The sequence below is a fragment of the Choloepus didactylus genome, chromosome 14 (genome assembly GCF_015220235.1).
Source record: "Choloepus didactylus isolate mChoDid1 chromosome 14, mChoDid1.pri, whole genome shotgun sequence".
In the NCBI taxonomy this organism is placed as follows: Eukaryota; Metazoa; Chordata; class Mammalia; order Pilosa; family Megalonychidae; genus Choloepus; species Choloepus didactylus.
In genome coordinates this window covers 40,269,307-40,289,428 of record NC_051320.1, presented here as the reverse complement: position 1 = coordinate 40,289,428, position 20,122 = coordinate 40,269,307, and the positions used below count along the sequence as shown (strand labels likewise).

General features: G+C 34.5%; 1 protein-coding gene across 7 annotated transcripts in view; it reads right to left on the bottom strand.

Annotated features, from left to right (window-relative positions):
• Positions 1-20,122, bottom strand: part of RALYL (RALY RNA binding protein like) — a 727,077-nt gene that overhangs the window by 389,788 nt on the left and 317,167 nt on the right. The window lies entirely within an intron of this gene.

Sequence of the window (20,122 nt, the reverse complement as noted above, 5' to 3'; positions counted from 1 at the left end):
TTCACTGACTTTCTTAAGAAGAAAATTTAATAATACAAAAGATGAAGAGTGTATTGTTAACTGAAGTAGAAAAATACCCCTAATAACTTAATATATACTTAAAAATACATCTTGATTTATTTATCCAAAATTTGTTCCTGCCTAATGATTAAACAATTTGTAGTTGTTTTCATTTTTAAATCTATTTTGCAGAAGCAAGTTCAAAGGAATAAACCACCTATCTATCAATGAAAAAGAAAATACAATATGGCTCAGGTCAGATGGTAGATGGAATACAATAATGTAATCTCCATTTACTGTTTTGTTGGAGTACATGACGTTTTGTATGTTTTCTATAATAGGTGGTCATTTATTACTGGAACCCTTCTGTCAGAAACCAACAATACATTCCATTAAATGCTGTGGAAGAGAAAAAGCATTAGAAGTCATAAATTCAATTAGAAAATTTAACGTAAGAAAAATATGACCTTGCAATTAAAGAAGGGACTTAACCAGAATTAATTCTGTAAGCTGCCTTTAATTAAACCAATAGTGCATATCAGTAATAAAACAGCATGTGTAGTGTTCATCAGTGATCAGCAAATTAGTAGGCTGGGTATCTTGTGCTGAAATTTTTCTTCTTAACCTTATTTTTTATCCACTTAACTAATGGCTCCTATGTTTACTAAAGGACTTACAGTATGTAAAAACAAAAAAAAAAAGTGATTTCTGAGCTTGTCAGAGTAGGTATGTGCGCTTCATTAAACAGAGTACAACTTTTATTTCTAAGTATTCCAGCACTTACAGGTTTATTATTTTTAAGGCCTTGAAATTCATTCATTTGGTCAGTCACTCATTCAACAAATATTTATTAAGCACTTATTTGCTAGTCATCATCTCCTAAAGTGCCTAATAATTTAAAGGAAACATGGTGAAAATAAAATCTCAACAAGGGCACAATCTGTAACACTGGTGATCACTGAAGAACACTAGCTAATTCATACACTTGAACATTGACAAACACATTTTTAACTGAGAACTCTTCTAAAATCTTATAATTAGGAAAATAACTAATATGTGTATCTGATTTTTAAAAATTCACTTTAAATGCCACTTCTAAATTACACATTAAAGTGGTAAAAAGACATCTAAATTGGCTATGCTTGATAATTTACTCACTATGCATTTAAAGTAGCTACTACTGAAATTAAGAGCAACTAAGTAACATAAAATGTTCCAAATTAAGCTCTTCATTATTACCTCTGAGAATATTTAAACTTTATATTGGACACTCAACATTACAAACACATCCTTATAACAAAAGTAAATTTCATAAACATTTTATTCATGTAAAATCAAGAGTATGACAGCATTATAAACAAGGGCTGTATTTCTGCCTAATATTTTCTTTCAGATTAGCCATGGGTAAACAATTTCTTGATCAGTTATTCAAGTTTGGTTAAGAAGGTAGTAAAGCCAGGAATTATTTTTAAAATCTTGCAACCTGATCTATTAGACTCCTCAAGGCAATGCTCTAAGAATCAACTAAGAAATGAAAAGCCAAGGAATATATGTTTTAAATAAAAGTTTGGCATCTGCATATGTACTAGTGCTTTTTTAATCACATTAAGGGGAAAAAAAAAAACACTATAGATCCATTTCTTGGTTCTTTGGAATAGACTGATGACCACCTTTCTTACCAGCCAGGCCAACATTGGTAATAAAATCTGTAGAAATCACATTATTTTCTTTTTGCTCTTACATGATGAATATTGTTGGAAATATCAGAGTTATTTTCAAGGATAAACAGTTCTAGTGGGTGGCATTTTATTTCCTGGAGAGTGATATGTTGGTTAAAAGGCAAACACAAGAATTGTTAGATTAGGCCAGCTCCATGGTTTACAGAGTTCAATGACAGTGGCATTGAGTAAAATTTACTGTTAGGGCATGCTTGTACTCTCAATCCTCACTCTAAATGTCAACATGGCATTCCTGATTTCATCCTTATCTCTTTGTGGATGGCTCCCAAATATGTAACTCCAAACTACCAACTGTACAGTTCTATTTAATGACATTTATTCACACTAAAATTTAAATTCCACTTCCAGCCATGGTAGAATAATTGGGATTGGATTTACCCTCTGACTTAAATAACTGAATAATTGGCTAGTTTTTCCAGAAATTAAATCACAGGAAGCACAAGAGCATGGAACCTGAGAGAAAAAGAACAAAGAAGGTAAGTACTACGATCACCCCAGTTTCTGCCTGGAGAGCATGATATTTCAGGTCATGAAGCATGGAGGGTATTCCAAGCAGAGAAAGTGATCCTACTGAGTGGAGGATAAAGATATCAGAGTTCAGAAAGGATAGGTATGTACAAAGGGAACTCTAAAAATCTGCTTAGGAGTTCCTTGAATCTATGCTGAATCCTAAGACCCACATGCACAAGGTAAAATTCCATGAGGCTGCTTAAAATGTTATTGGGAAGATGTAAGCTGAAGACTCCCCAGGTCCAGGTTCCTACCAGCAACAGTGGGGAGTCCAAATTGACCCCCTTTGGCATTAAGTTTAGACATCAGAAGATCTGATCTTAATAATGGGGATAAGCTAACTTCAGAGTAAAAGATACTCTGGAACAACCTTAGCAAAACTTAAAAAGAAGTCTCAAGATGATCAAACTAAACTGAAAACAATCAACTGTTTATCAAAACCAAGCCTAAGTAATAAAACATTGCAGACACTCAACAACATGAAATACACAATCTCCAGCATCCTATCAAAAAATCCAAAATAATCATCATAACTACATTTGACTTTTGAGCATAACTGAGTAACTGAATTTTTAATTTTACTTTGTTAAAATAAAGGCAAATATCCGATGTGTTGTTCTACTCAAAAAGGCTACTTACTCAAAAGGGCCCTCCCTGGCTTTTTCAAAATATAGGGTAAAAGTAAATCAGAAGTAATTTGGCTATTTATGCTTCATTCATCCCTAGAAAATAGATATATTATGACAGTGTTAGAGATATTTTAGAAGAATAACAAATAAAAACTTCAAGTAGCATACATATAATAACTAATATAAAATACTCGAGTTTTTCATTCTGGAAACATGAAACTTAAATGGTGAATTATCTGTAAAATCATACAGGCTGTGCTTAGAATAAATAAAGCCTTTTAATTATTTTTGAGGGATAATTCTACCCTTCAATCTAAAATGAATACATTAATTATGAATTAAAGGCAACTACAAAATGTGCTTTAGAGGCAACATTTTTTGGAGTAGGCAAAACACAGTAAATTCTACCCTTGTTTTGATTTAGTGGTCTTGAATTTCCAATATAAATTTTCAATTCACTTATACACTCATACTGAATAAAGAAGAACAACAACACAACGAAACACCACAGGTATTCAAGAAAATCAGCCAACACGTTAATATGTACTATATTCAATAACCCAAGAAAAGATTAAAAAGATACAAGACAAATAAGAAAGAGGAAGCCGTGCCCTAAACAATTATCATCTGCCAAAATCTAGAGCTAGTACACAAATAACAAGTACTACAATGTAAGGTAAAATATGGCCAATGCTGCAAGATATAAAAACTAAAGTTGTAACATCTGAAAGAAAGAGACATCATATCCAGCTGGGGAAACTGAATTTTAATTTTACTTTATTAGTAAAACTCTTTGAAAGAGGTGAAAACTCTTTGAAGAAGGTGATATTTGAGTTAAGCATTAAAACATAATGCAGGGATTCAACAGACATAGAATTAGCAATTTCTCAACATGCACAGGAGGGCAATTGTTTTCAGAATATTTTTAACTCATTTATATGTAGTTGAATAATGTTTTCATTAAACAAAGTGGTATAAAAATTGCTCAGTTTCATAATTAGGAAAAGAAAAAAACTGAACTGAAATAAACTGATGTATTTAAGCATCTCTTCTTGGGCAAAATAAATTAAAAGAGTGCCAAGAAAGGAGTCTGAATTTATTCTTCAAAAGCCATCCATAATTTAGAAAGATAAAACATATCCTTTGCTAAATGTCATCAAGTTTGCCTCCTTTTTCTTATTATAAGTAGCTATTTTAAATAAATTACCTGAAACATGGTAATTTTTCATTTAAACCTCATCCTTGGATTCTACTAATTCAGAGGCAGTTAATTGTGATTTCTCTCCTTCAGAATTATCAGCTCATGCTAGACATATATTCAGGCAAATATTTTATATTCAATGGAAAATGGTGATTCTAAACAGCCACAACAGTGACAATTCTTCATCAAATCTTAGGTAACATAATTGCAATGGAGGAATCATCATAGTATTTAGTGACATTACCATCATTTATAATAGTAAATATCACAATTATGATGAAGATTCATTTCTTAACCTTCAAATTGCTTCCTTAAATGAACCAAAGGTAGCCTTTTAAAATAAAGATTTTGACAAAAACATATAGATGATGGTAATATGTAATTACAAAGAAAAATATAATCACAACCTGAAGACATTTAGATGTTAAAATCTTGGTGTATTTTCCCTTACCATTTTTTTCTAGTACTTAGAAAAAGGTTGTCAATTAGAGAGAAAAACATGTTATCAAATCTACCTACCAAATGTTATTACTTATTTTTTTGAACACCCATTTTATTAGGTTGTGAAATAATCTTTCTGGACATAGAAGCATAATAATCAAGCTCTACCATCATTTTCTTTGTTTTCTTGATGGGTACATAGTTTGCATCCAGTTTTTTTTTAGGTAATAAAAATATCTGAGATGAACACTTTAACAAAGTTAGTTAGAATAAATTCCTGGTACTGAAATTCCTGTCTCAAACAGAATGGAAAAAACTCTAGCTGAGTTATGAACCCTCAACTACTTTCCAGAAAGGCTGAACACCTTTTCACTCACAAGAGGGGAAGACAGTGCCTGTTTTCTCATGTTCAAAGTGGCCCTGACACCTGCAAGCTCTTTCCTAAGTACTACAACAAAAGCATTTGCTGATTCATTAAACTGTATAGGAAGAGTGGGAAGACCATAGGCTAAATGAGGGAGGGATACTCTGATCTGCAATAGCAACTCAAGTTTGTTCAACAGCTTAGCTAACCCGGCCCTAATAACAGAAATGGCATAATTTCCTTCTCAGAGAAAAATTTTAGTGTTTGAAGCTTTCCAAGGATATCATCACACAAAGTCATTATTATTCTAAAATGTGAGAAAAATAATTCTAATTTTCTTTGTTAAATACACACTTTGTTAAATTTATAGTGTATTTATTAATATAATGGTGTTAAAATATTATGTATTTATTATATATATATAAAACAAGTCAATGGTTGATTATAAATAAATTTAAAAAATTTGAACTTTTAGCTGTTCTAAATATTTCAATCCACTTACCACAATCATGTATAACAATCAGAAGAAAATGAAATTTCCCAACCTTAAAAAGTTTTGAAAACATGTTACTTATATTCAGGTCAAATTCTTCTTTCCAATCTCTAAACTGGGTCTAGATACTAAATAAATTATTGTGGTGATAGCACCATATAGGAATCAAGGTATTCAGTTTCTATTTTCCTTTTAGCTAAAGTTTTGTGTGTAAAAAATTTTAAAGATATAAAATATTTTCCTTTTAATAAATACCCATTGATAATAGAAGTAATAAATTTCTCAAGAAAGTGATGGATTAATATGAAAGATTTTAGGAAAAAAAGTTAAAAATACCATTCAATGCAATGCTCAAAGGTTTAAAAAATTAGGAAAAATGATGGTATTTCATTCAACAGCTCAAGGTAGAACATAAAGACTCAATAATATTCTGTAAACAACAGAAAAATGAAATTATTATAGAAAAAGGACAATGGTATTGATTTTTAAAAAAGCAAGTAAGATAGCTAAAATATCTTAACAGCAGAGATTGGATTTGAATGGAACTATTTGCTACCAAGATCAGAATTTTTCAGCTGGAGATTAAGGTTAAATAGTTGATTGAAAAGCAAAAATAAACAAACAAATACATAAGTAGGTACACTTATAGTTATTGTAGCAACTATAGTTAAAAAAGGTAATCATTCTGTATTTGTTACTGTAACTACAAAATTGGAAATCAATGGATATTCGTAAGTTGGTATTCCAAACTTAGTTGAGTATTTTGGATATTAATCAATAAACATTTGTGCTAAGATTAATTAAAATTATTTTGGAAAATATAAATCAAGGACTGGTTGAACTTTTTCAAGCAAAGAGAAGGATAGGTGTAAAACCAACTCTTGGGAAACATTTAATGCAGTACTGCAGATCCAACCATTATTTGGCAGATGGTTATAGTCTATAAGAGACAATTACTTTGGTTCATGGCAGAGTGAAAGACCTCTGTGGAGAAATTGTGACCAATCTGAAAAGGACTCTGGCTTGGCCAGGGCCAAGTGGTAAAGAATAAAGTAGGGACCAAATAATTAGTGAAACTTCTTTCTTTATTCAATTCACTGTGGTATGAGAGTCTTGGGCCAGGGAACACTGTGGTTTGAGAGTCTTGGGCCAGGAAACATGCTTCCTCTGAGTCACTGGAGATGCTGTGATTAGTTTTCTATCTATTTTGTCAGGGACCATAAAAGCATTGTTTTATTCAACCAATGTCTATATACAATTAAAAAGATTCCAATGGAATACTTATAAATATACTCTAAATTGAAAGCAAAAAGATTCAAAGAGGTAAGACCGTTTTGGTAATAGGACTCAAGTATTCACTTCAAAGGGTTATACTGAGTTACACACATATTCTCTGCAACATGAGTTCATATTGATGTAATTCTAGTAAATTGACTGCATGAGATATTCTTAAAAAGTAGTCTCCTCTGCAAAATAGAACCTTTAGTCACACAGGTTATCTAAGATGCCAACTCTAACTATGTTTCCAAGATGATGTTCTGGGGGTCAATGTGATCTAGACAAAAGATTGTTTGGAGTTAGGAAACAGTTGATCCAACAATAACTAGATTTGTTCTACCTGATTAAAGGAACTGGGCCAATCAGGATCACTATTCCCTTGGGATGGAAGAATCTTGGGGAAATAGAGCAAATAAGAAACAAGCTTCCAAGCCATTGCAGATGCTGTGAATGGTATTCTATCTCTCCTACCAGAGATCATGCACCAAGGACAGACACAACCCAATGGTACCGACTGCTCTTTGAACCTTTATTTGGCAGAGAATCATGTCCCTGACAAGAAGTTACCTCATTCATGACTGATCAACCACACCCATGTGGAAACCAAGACCTACCTGACTGGGCTGGAAAAAAGCAGTCAGGTTAAAGTTGGGAAGTAAAAGTTACTACTTCCTTCTCTGTTCACATCGCCCAAACATATAAACCTCCTTTTAAAAAAGACTGCAAAGATTGTTAAAAGTGGTTCATTTGGGAGACTTTGAATTTTAAAATACAGTCTGAAAATCATTAAAACTATATAAAAAAGCAGTCCTGCTACATTTATTTTTATGTAACAAGCATTAGTTACCTGGCATTGACCTAAGTGGTTACTAAATAGTAATTCCTTTACAGAAGCCAGAAAAAAGAGTGCTACCTTTTTCCTTCTTTTCTTCTGGCATCTCAAGTGTTTTCAAGAAATGTATGTTTCCAATTACTCAAGGAAGACACCTATCACTAGAGTGCTCAAGGTTAACTCATTGAGAGGCTTCTCTACCACCACCACCATTCATGTTAGGCTGAAGGGAATCGACACGAATTGCCAAAACTAGTCAGTGATTTATATTAAAAGGCAGAATGGGAGATAACAATGTATCTTGGGCATGTCCAGAGATCGTTTTGATTATTATTTCAAAGAAATTGTAAAATAAAATTGCTACCAATCCACAGACTCCAACTAGAATTCCTCTAAAATAATAGTAGGAAAAATATGTTTGCATCTGCCTTCTTCTGTAAGTCACTCGATAATAATTGGTATGACACAGTTCACATTAATTAAGTCCAATAAGGCAGATGTCAAGAATCAAAGCAAAGGGATCATTACATTCATTTCTAATTTATGCATTACATGATGCCAGCAATGGAGAAATAGCAAGATGATTTTTCTGATGTATTCACTGAAATAAAATCTGTTCTATCCCCCATATTACTCCACTGAATAAAACACCTTTCTCCATTTAAAGCTCTCAGGTCACTTAAAGCCAAATTGTAAGAGGTAAACATTGTCATGCCCACAGGAAAAATTCACTCACTCCTACTTAGCAGGCCCATTACATTCTTGTCCTCTTTGTTCAAACTGCCAATCATGACAGCTCCCTCCAGAGTTAAATTCAGACCACTAAGTGATTTCATGTAGGCTACTGAACTGCCTGCAGAGACGAACAATTTTCAATCATTATTGATGTGGCTTTGGAAGACTGGCCCCTTGAGCGGAAGATCTTAAATCTCACATTAATTTCCTGAAATTTCTGGTACTCTCCTAAAATATAAATACTATACAATAGGTTCAGTGGTGAATTTCTTTCCACAGACTTGAATGTTTGAAGTTGTGTTAAGATTTAATAAAGATGATAGGGTGAAAATCACTATTGTATGTCTACAACCGATGAAATTCCTGTTTATAAAATTTTTAAATTCAACTGCTATGAATGTAGATGGAGCATCTTAAGTAGCACCTAGAAATTCATGTATTGAAAATAACTGACTCAGAATGGAATTGCTCTTTGGTGGAATAAATCCTATCCCTATTGACGTAACAGTCTATGATGACCTCCAAGACTTTCCAATTTTCCTCTTAGCTATAGAATGCAGATCTCCAAAAAAACATTGGAAAATTCCAGGGAATGTAGCAATTAAAAATTAGGATTGCCCTTATGGATAAAGTTATGGAATTATTAAGGATAATAAATTTAGCAAAGTTTAAGATTTATAACAATCTTACTCCAGAAATAACAGCAAGGAGGGAACTGACTGTAGATATGAGATAAGCATACCACACTTACATGTCTTATTTAACTAGATATTTGTAGTCTCCAAATAGATGTTCCACTAAGATTTTAATATTAGCACAATTAGTATAAAATGAGAGCTGTGTCATTAAGAATGCTTAGTCATTAGTTATTCAAACAAAGGCTCCAGTCTTGGTTCTATCTCTTCCCAGCTTTGTAGCTTTCTGCACTTAATCTTTCTGATTTTTAGGTTTTTACATGTAATTTAATAATAGTAACAGTGACTACTGATACAGCTGTTGAGGCTTAAATGATACGTAGTCAAGCACTAAGCACAATATTTGGCACAGCGAGTGATTTGCAAATGTTATGTTAGTTACTATTCAGAATACATGGATAAGTTAGAAATTCATGCTCTAGATTATATTTTTCTTAGTGAAAATATTTATCTATTGTCAGGTATAGTGAATTGATCAAAGGAAGATTTGCATCTCTTCTTAGAATATACTTCTACATTCTTAGGAAATTTTCATCTGATAACTTCTCTGAAGCTGGATTTGAATATTGATTCCTAGTGCTTTACGTGCATTCCTGCCCAAAATACTTTTTCCTGGTCCTGTGGAGATACAACTCAGCTTTTAATAATATTATCTAATATCATAGCAATCTAGAAGTTAGCACATGGGTCTCCACAGAGATTTTTTTGAATCAACATCATGAAGGGTGTTTTAATTAACAAGTGACATATCACAGACTTAGTTGATATTTATCTTGCATGCTTGAGCAGTTGTGATTTTATCGTTATCTTGCCTTGGATGTTATGTCCCAGTCCTTGGGCATCACTGGCATGCATTTAACAAGGACCTCATCCTACAGAAGTTCTGGCCTTTTGTTTTGTACATGTACTCTCAAGAACGGTGTTCATATTTTATAGAACTTCTCTTTGAGTGCTCGATTCTGTAAGCAAAGCCCACAATAGTCTGCACAGGAGCCAAAATGCCTACATGGACCTAAGCCTCATCTGGATGATACATTTCACATGCTCAGGTAACAGTGCTGATTAGGGGTCTTTTTGAGCATTTACATTAGAAATTTCTCCTTGAATTTCTGTTACAAATAATCATAAAGTCTGTGGAGATAGTATTCAGGCTAATCTAAATGGGGGAAACAGTTTCCAGGGATCAGCTGATTCTACGCAGACTGCTGCATTAATCAGAAATACGCTGTATTGGGTTCCTACTAGCTTCCAACCTGAGGAGACAGGTTAATATTCCCATGAGAAGTTACAGACACACTCCAGTAGAGCTGGTTTATATAGTTTGCATACGTCTGTGCTGCACCAAGCCAGGATATAGCCAGAATAGTTCTGTGTCTCTCAGAATACTATGATCTCCCAGGTTAAGATAGCCTTACTTTGGACAGGGACACCGTCTGCAGTGGGATATCTTTCTGGGGGCGTGAGAGCCAGGGAAGCTTGTCCCTGCAAAGGGGAGAATGGCGTTGATGGTCCTGCATGTGTTACATTAAAGAGGTTAGTAACCTTGGCTTGTTTTATGGATAAAGTCCATTGCCATTAAGTTCCTATCAAGTCCCCATCAAGGACGAGACATCAATTTTGGTTCAATAAACAGGTGTCACTGAAGACTTTCAAAATGAGCTTCACATACAAGTTATTCTCAGGGCATATAGCTATTTAAAATGTTTCAAACTTAGTTTGAAACAGTAGCTGTTAAAATTTTTCAAACTTTGCTAAAACAGATCATGCAGATTCAAAACCTAAGCAACAAAGTATCCTTTCGAGGCTACAGTTTATTTGAGAAATTTAAATCTCTGTTCAATGAGTTACACAAAATCTGCAAGCAGGCATAAAATAACCATATATTTGACTTTTATAGAGAATTTTAAGAAAAAAATTATGTAGAAACAAAGTGAACTGCTTACAGCCTTTCTCTCTCTTTTCATGCTTGTATATTACACATTAGATCATACATATTATAGATAATATAAATTTAAACCCTGTTTTATATAATTAAGCTCGACATTTTGAACATATTAGGTGCTTAACTCTCACTGAGTTTATTTAAATTAGCAAATGATCATTAAAAGAGTAAACGACTAAATGGATAGATGTCCACTATTCTTTTCAGTTCTTTTTGATATTACCAGTGTTGAAATAAGTATATAAATTTACTTCAACCCTACAATCCCAATCCCCTAAAAAAAGGCAAATAGTAATTAGATTATTTTCCTTTATAATTTTGAGATAATTTGGTAATGACAGTATTCATTGGTAATTCCACTGCTTTCAATGATCATATTTTGAATTTTTTGAGTCAAAATTCATGACAGAAGCAGTTAGATTCTACTGGAGGAGAAAATCTCTCTGGTAGGTTTACATTTGTAAAAGGCTATTTCATATGCCTCATGGGCAGGAAATATGTTTTTATCTATTGTATCAACTGAGAATTGATTCCATTCCTGTATACTGCACACAAACATATTTTTTTTATCCTGTACATGCAAAGATAGTGATCATTGTCCTTTACAGCATAGCCAACTGCATAAATCTAAATAGAAGAGTTTACGTGAACAAAACACATTGAAACATACAATCTAGCGGGATTATCGTACTTCTGGAAAGAGAATAAGCACAATTTTGAGAATCAGAGATACGTATCAAATACTTTTGACTACTAGTGTTAATGGTATTATATTAAACCTCATTACAATTTTTGTAAACAGTCTGAACAGGATATATGCTCAGTACTGAACTAAGGGATGGATCCTATTATTTTAAATGGCATATAAAATCTTTCCTTCATACAGAAACATTTTAGCATCCACTATATACGACAGATTCAAAAAGGAAAATTGAGTTATTAAAACATTCAGGTGGGGAGTGGTTCCCTTATTTGTATAGAAAAGCAGCTTTTATTTTACTAAAGTATATTTAGAAATAATCACTGCCATTCTATATCTATTATTTAGTTGATAGCTGTGAAGTTTATTCTGTAAACTAAAATTCAATATCACTTAGGGTCATAAACACAAACAGCAATAGCTTCAACTTTGCAAAGATTTATACAGAAAAATATAGTTATCACAACTACTTAATCAGAGTTCATAGGCTTGAGAATTCAGAAGCCAACATGATCTTTTTAAAAGAGTGCTGATACTTTCTTACGTATTGCATATTCAGCAGACATTATTTATAGTGTTTTCTGATTATCCCTAAGGTTCCATACAACACTTCGCATTTAACAGCCATTTCCAAGGAACCATCTGCTAGAGCTCTAAGAGCTCCACAGAGGACTTCTTCATCTATTTATAATACTAGCACCTACAAAACCCTGTCTCGTTCTAGGTAGCCCACACCTGCAGGCCACTACACACAACACAAAGGCTGCTTAGAATTTGAGCTGAGGGCTGATATTGTCATTCTTGATGCTTATTGATAAATGTTACAAACACCGGAGAGCGAACAAAATAAAACATTCAAATTATCTTAACTCTAATATTCTTAAAGACTCTTCACTGTCAACAAATTCCTAAATGTATTGTTGTTTTTAGAAGAATCATGGTACTTCCTTACTCTGTAAAGCTAAAGTGAGTCTGAAGATGTAGGTGAGTATGACAACATTGGGGAGGGTTTTTTATCTTCAAAGGAGGAACTTGCACTAGATAACTTCTCGTTATTAAGTTTGTTCCATATTTTCTATTTTATGAGTCAATGAATTTATATTATAACATTACCATCAAGAATGTTAATTATACAATGTACACATGCACAGTAACTTGATTATGTTATGTACAAAATATGTAATATTTGTATTTAATAAATGAACATTAGTAAAAAGGCAAAGTGATATGCAACACAGAGTTTTCCACACTTCATTGTCCTTCACGACATCAAGTCTCAAAGAAAGGTGTTCAAGATGTGGTCTAAGGTCATGAGTTTGGGCGCTGCAGAGTAACAAACTTCTGTGGTAAGCAACAGCCAAATCTTCCATGGTCACTCACCATTTGTTAAATACAGCCTACATGGCCTGTAAAACTGCTTCAATAAGCAGTCAAGAAAGGACTAAAAGGCAATAAGAATGCACCTTATTACTTCTCGTCACTTGGAATACATGCAATACATGTGTACACTGGAATATAGGCAAAGCAGTAGTTCAACGCCACACCTGCTTCACTTTGCACACATAATGCGCTGAATAGAGCAAAGGCATAACACAAGTTGGGTGTGTTGGTCAGAAGTTACACCTCTATGCAGAGAAATGATAGTAAGATATCAGGTTAAAGTTAGGGGGAAAAAAAAGCAAGAAAAACCTTTTAAATGCCAGAAAGTTAAAGGAGAAGGAAAAGATGTGTCTTTGGGAAAAGAAAAGAAAGAGCAGTCAGGGAAGGGGGCATAGGAAACATGGATGTTATGGGCTGAACTGTGTCCCCAAAACAGTATCTTCAAGCCTGAAGTTCTGGTCCCATGAATGTAATCCTATTTGGAAATAGGATCTTTAAAGTTGTTATTGAAGGCCAAACTGGATTAGCGTGGGCCCTAGTTCAACATGACTGGTATCCTTAAAAAGGAGAGGAAATCAGGACACAGTTACAGAGAGAAAGAGAAAGACAAGACAGCCATGTGAAGGAGGTGGTGATTGAATCATGCCACAGAATGCTGTACATGACTACAAGCCACCACTGACACCCTACAGACTTCAAAGGAAGCATGGCTTTGCAGGCACCCTGATTCTGACTTTTAGCCTCTGGAACTGTGAGACAGTACATTTCTGTGCTCAAAGCCACTTAGTTTGTGCTACTTTGTTAAGGCATAAGGCAGCCCTAGGAAACTAGGATAATAGAAACTACCAAGGTTTTAGCTAGTTATGGTCCTGTCAGTTCTCTGTTGGGTTATTAACAGCTGCCACTTGTTGGGCTCCATGTGCCAGATGCTGTCATGTATAGTTCATAGGTTATCACTGAATTAAAAACACCACTTGGAAGGCAGTATTATTTTCATTCTTTAGATCAACAAAGTTATGCACACAAAGGCCAAGTAACTTGTCCAAGGTGACATGATCAAATAGTAGAGTCTGGACTCAGACCAAAGCCTGACTCATTCCATTTCATTGAGCTCTGAGGTGTCATAGAGTAGCTCAACTTGTTCAATATTTCAATATTGGAGGATCTGCAAAGGGAGCAGAAGCATTTAATCTAAGATTATTCCTTCTCATTCTTGGAAATGCCCCACTTTCCTACAAAGACACATTGAAATAAAGAAGAAACTTACCAAGCAAGTCATAGCAAATGCATCAACCCTAGTGATCTTCACACTGAAGGATGGACATCCCAGGCAGATACCCCCTGCCTCTATGCACTTCATTGTTTTCAAGACTTCTTTTCTTCAACCCATTATATTTGATGATATAATATATATTCCATCAACATGCAATGTAATATATATGCCATCAACATGCAATGTATTTTGACAAGCAAAATTATCAACAGAAAAACATTTTTGGAATCCCAGTTTTTATTCAAGAAAGTCAGTCATTATTGTTTTCCTTTGCATGTTCAACTTAAAAACAAAAGTAGTTATAATTAATCCTTAAATTCTATAAAACATATCAACCTAGGTTGAAAAGATTAGTTTAAACTTTTATTAGAACTTTTATAATGCAACATCAGCCTGGTAAAAATAGAAGTAGCAGAAGCCTGAGAGTCATGATCTAAAGCGGAATGTTTAATTTCTTTGCATTCTTGGTTTCCCTTGAGTAAAATGGGTTTCATTTTCATGGGCTCAAACTCAGAGTGCAGACTTTGAAAAACTCCGTTTTGTAAAAAATTAGATACAAAACTACAGAGTACCTATAGTACTAGCTTAATGAAGTTACTGATTAGCATATCTTTTATGCTACAGTTCCTTTCAGGACTTTTATTTAAATTTTACTCAAATTTTATATTTGTATAGCTATCTGAAGCCTACAAAATGCTTCCCTATTGTTATATTGTTGATCTTTAAAATATCCTTGTGAAGTAGCTAGGACATGTATTACTGGTACTATTTTACACGGAAAGGTAATCCTAGAGAGCTAGGATCCAGACTTAATCCAGCACTTACACTATGCAATGTTCCTATTAGTGATGCATCCTAGTACAAGCCATTCAGTTAACTCTCTAATCATATTTTTGTGGTGGTTTTGAGCACGGGGATAAGTGTTCATGAATTAGACGATCTTATTTTCCTCTCAAGGTATGTGAACATGAAATTCACATGGTATTAGAATTCTATTCTGAGGGATAATAATCTCTAACATGTGTTTTTGAAATACTATAAGACCTTTTATATGTCTAACATGCCTTCCTTTAAGTTTTTCTCTGTATCATTTCCCATTACAATGATAGCGACAAGGGTACATTGGCTGCAATGCATCAAGTTAACAAGTGTTTATTTAAATTCTTCGATGCAGAGTCTCAGAAATGTCAGTCATTAATCTACTGGCAGGTATCAGCTCATGAAATATGTCCTTAATTTCCCTCCTTCAGAAAAGATTAGCAACTTATACAAGGCCTGCCAGAGGAAAAACCTACAATTCTCTTTCAGCTAATTGTGAAATATACTACCATCAGGACCTAATAATTACTGTGTAAAATATAAATTCAAGTAAACTGCTTTTAATTATCTACAACAGTGTGCAGAGTCATTGGCCAGAGCTCACCTCTATGAATGTAGGGTAAGACCTTCTCTGTGCCAAACATGTGCCCTGCCATTGGAAGGAAAATAAACCTCTGTTAGCGATAAAGTCATCTAGGCTTATCTCCTGTGTCACAGGGCTACAAAGGAGCAAACGAAAACCCCTATGTGCTTAATGAGACTTGACAATTCATCCTTAATGGCAAATTAATGTACTTTGTACTTAGGTAGACCTTTCTATTTCCTCCTAATTGCAAAATACCAACCAGATGTCGCAGCCTGAATTTCAGTCTGGAAGGCTAATCAGTTTATCCCAGCCAGCCACAATTCCTGTATGTTGCCTCATATAGAACTACAACTAGAAGAACCCATTATTATACTCTGGGATCTTATAACTAAATAACTAAGTCAAATAAAATGGGCCATGGATAGACTAATGATTCATGTTTTGACAGACCAAGAATTAATTCAATTCTGTGCACCTACAGTTAGAACATGATTGGCCAAAATGGAAACTTTCAATCAACTTTATTTATAGATCTGATGGATGATTTGGCTATAGGGATAGTATCCTAGTAATTCTTGAATTTGCTGTTTCTTTTTTTTTTTTTTAACGGAAAGGAAAGTGCAGGGTTGAAGCAGTGAATTACAATGCAAAATCCACCATCACTAATTTATGGAGTCAACAAAACAAATCCTAATTTTATAGTATATTTTGGACACTTTCTCAAAGTGCATACAGAACTTTGCAGACAAATACCAGTTGTATGACAGTCTTATTCAGATCACATAGGTATATAAAATTTTTATTTAAATTAAGTACTGACATGACAAGATTCAGATATAGAAACTTATTATTACCTTTACTACCTTCAGAAAACAGCGAAATATCTGTTATCCTCAAAATGTGAGGAGTATATTGGTTTAGGTTGAAAGGATTCTGTCTAGAAATGATATTTCAACCAGGTAAAATTCTATTTGTAATCTTGCTCAACTAAACTATCTAACTGTCACATGCAGTATGGAATCTCATGAACTCAGATAAACTTTAAAAATATGCCAGATAAACCACATTTTTGAGTTAAAATACAATGTGACTGTAAATTAATGTATCTTCATCTAATTTAATACATTATTTTATTTAAATTTCAAAATCATTCTTAATTCTAATGAGATTCAGCAAAACTAAATGCTTGATTTCCTTTTCATAAGAAAATTCTTTACTTCACTCATTGTACCTAAATATATTTCCAAGCCTGAAAAAAATCTAATAACTTAATATTTCACAAATCATTTTATTAGTGTTTTAGACAACAATAATTTGAATTCTAAACTTTGATAGCTAATGACAGAGATAGAACTTTATAAATAAGAAAATGAATTAAGTTATAAAAATGGAGGCAATAATAGGATACTAAAATCATAGCATCTGAACCAGGTAGCCCTGGTTCAACTGACAGCACCATTTCCTACCAGCTGTATGTCTTTGAGTAAGTTATTTGCCTTCTCTCAACTTCACTTATTCTATCTGGAAAATTAAGATAATGGCAGCACTTTCCTCATAAACCTGGAGTGGAGATGATGAAAGGTAGTTATTAGAATACCTGCAATGCCTACAATACACAGTAAATGCTTAAAATACTAGTGACAGCAAGATGCTCTGGTTATAAAAGAGGTTGTCACATAAAGAAAATACAATGATGCTGGAAAAGAAACCAGAAGTTCCAGCAGATAGTATAATTTTATGGCCTTGGGCAATTTGATGGATGTCAAGTGTGTCACTGCCACCATTCAAATAGTAATTATGGAGTTTTATGTCACAACATGGCTTGCAAATACAAAGAAGAGTGCAAAAATAGGAAAACAAACTTCAAACACAATGGTCATTATCAGTAAGCGAAAATTCCAGTATGAAAACCAGCCATCATATGTTTAATGTTCTCTATGCACCACATAATATGCCTGTATTTTTATGATCTTTATCTCTTTAACACAGCCACCTATTAATAATGATTATTAAAATTTTAATGCATTCCCTTTGTTATCCAATTTCTTCTACCTTGAGATCACTGTTTAAAACATTTCCAATCCCAAGCAATTTTAGATTTTTTTTCATTTAAAAATTCATCCAAAAATTTCCATATTGTTCTATATATCTCTATTTTATTTAATTTTATTTCCTGAAAAGATATTTCACTGCCAAAATAATAAAATTTATTGTTTGCAAATAGCAAGTGAAATGTGAAAAATGTATACGTAAAATAAAAACATGTACATAAAACTTAATCTTTCCTTCTAATCCTAACATACTGCTCCCCTCCCCAGATTAACATATGAACAGCTTCATGAATATTTGCCCCTCTTCTTTGAAGCAGGTATAAACATACAATAAAAGTATATAAGAGGAGGGGCAAGATGGCGGCATAGAGAAGAGTGGAAGCTAAGTAGTCCCCCTGGAACAACTACAAAAAACCAGAAACAACTAGTAAATAATCCAGAATAACTGCAGGGGGACAAACGAGACCATCCACTCATCATACACCAACCTGAATTGGGAGGAATGCCCGAGAACACAGCATAAAATCTCTAAGTAAAACATGCGGAACCAAGTCGTTGGACCCCTCCCCCATAGCCCGAGCTGCAAAGCCTCGTGGTGCCAGAGAGAAGCTCTCTCCCAGCAAGCGAATATAGCACAGCTGAGCTCCAACTGGGGTTTTAAGTAGTGAGTGTGAACTGCTCACTACAGGTACGCATCCCCCAAAAACAGACAGAGGCTTTGGGTGATGACTGACCTGGGAGAGCCGGAGGGTCACCTTGGACTCGGTCTGAAGGGGACTATCTGTTTCTTTTTTGGCTCAGTGGAGAAAGCCCCAGTCATTTTCAGTTTCCAGGGCTGTGAAGCGGAGAAGGGTGGAGACAGCACAAGCAGAGAGAGAGAGACCATTGAAATGCTAATGACCTCCACCTGGGGGCTCTGTCTTCTCTAGGAGGAAAGGGGTGGGGCCCTTTCCGTTCAGAACCAGACCCCAGAGCCTGGGTTAACACGGCCATACCTCCTCACACCAGTCATGAATTATAGGCTAACAGGCGTCACCTGCTGGGGAGAAAAGCACAGTGACCTGAGGCATCAAAGGGTGGAGCAATTTTCTAAGACACACCAGCAGGGAAACCAGATACTGAATATTTCTTCCCTCTGGGACCTGAGCCTGTTCTGGTCTGGGAAAACCTGATTCGGATAACCAAGGAAACCATGCCTAGACAACAGAAAATTACAACCTACGCTAAGAAAAACAAAGTTATGGCCCAGTCAAAGGAACAAACGTACCCTTCAACTGAGATACAGGAATTTAAACAACTAATGCTAAATCAATTCAAAAAGTTTAGAGAAGATATTGCAAAAGAGATAGAGGCTGTAAAGGAAGCACTGGACATGTATATGGCAGAAATCAAAAGTTCAAAAAAACAACTAGTAGAATCCATGGAAATGAAAGGCACAACACAAGAGATGAAAGACACAATGGAAACATACAACAGCAGATCTCAAGAGGCAGAAGAAAACACTCAGGAACTGGAGAACAAAACACCTGAAAGCCTACACGCAAAGGAGCAGATGGAGAAAAGAATGAAAAAATATGAGCAACGTCTCCGGGAACTCAAGGATGAAACAAAGTATAATAATGTACATATCATTGGTGTCCCAGAAGGAGAAGAGAAGGGAAAGGGGGCAGAAGCAATAATAGAGGAAATAATTAATGAAAATTTCCCATCTCTTATGAAAGACATAAAATTACAGATCCAAGAAGCGCAGCGTACTCCAAACAGAAGAGATATGAATAGACCTACGCCAAGACACTTAATAATCAGATTATCAAATGTCAAAGACAAAGAGAGAATCCTGAAAACAGCAAGAGAAAAGCGATCCATTACATACAAAGGAAGCTTCATAAGACTATGTGCGGATCTCTCAGCAGAAATCATGGAGGCAAGAAGGAAGTGGTGTGATATATTTAAGATACCGAAAGAGAAAAACCGCCAACCAAGAATCCTGCATCCAGCAAAGCTGTCCTTCGAATATAAGGGAGAGCTCAAAATATTTTCTGACAAACAGACAATGAGAGACTTTGTGAACAAGAAACCTGTCCTACAGGAAATACTAAAGGGAGCACTACAGGGTGATAGAAGACAGGAGTGCGTGGTTTGGAACACAATTTTGGGAGATGGTAGCACAACAATGTAAGTACACTGAACAAAGGTAACTGTGAAAACGGTTGAGAGAGGAAGGTGGGGGGCATGTGAGACACCACAAGAAATGAGGAAAGATAAAGACTGGGACTGTGTAACTTGGTGAAATCTAGAGTATTCAACAATTGTGATAAAATGTACAAATATATTCTTTTACGAGGGAGAACAAGCAAATATCAACCTTGCAAGGTGTTAGAAATGGGGAGGCACTGGGGGAGGGATGCAATCAGCATAAACTAGAGACCGTAACTAATAGAATCATTGTATTAT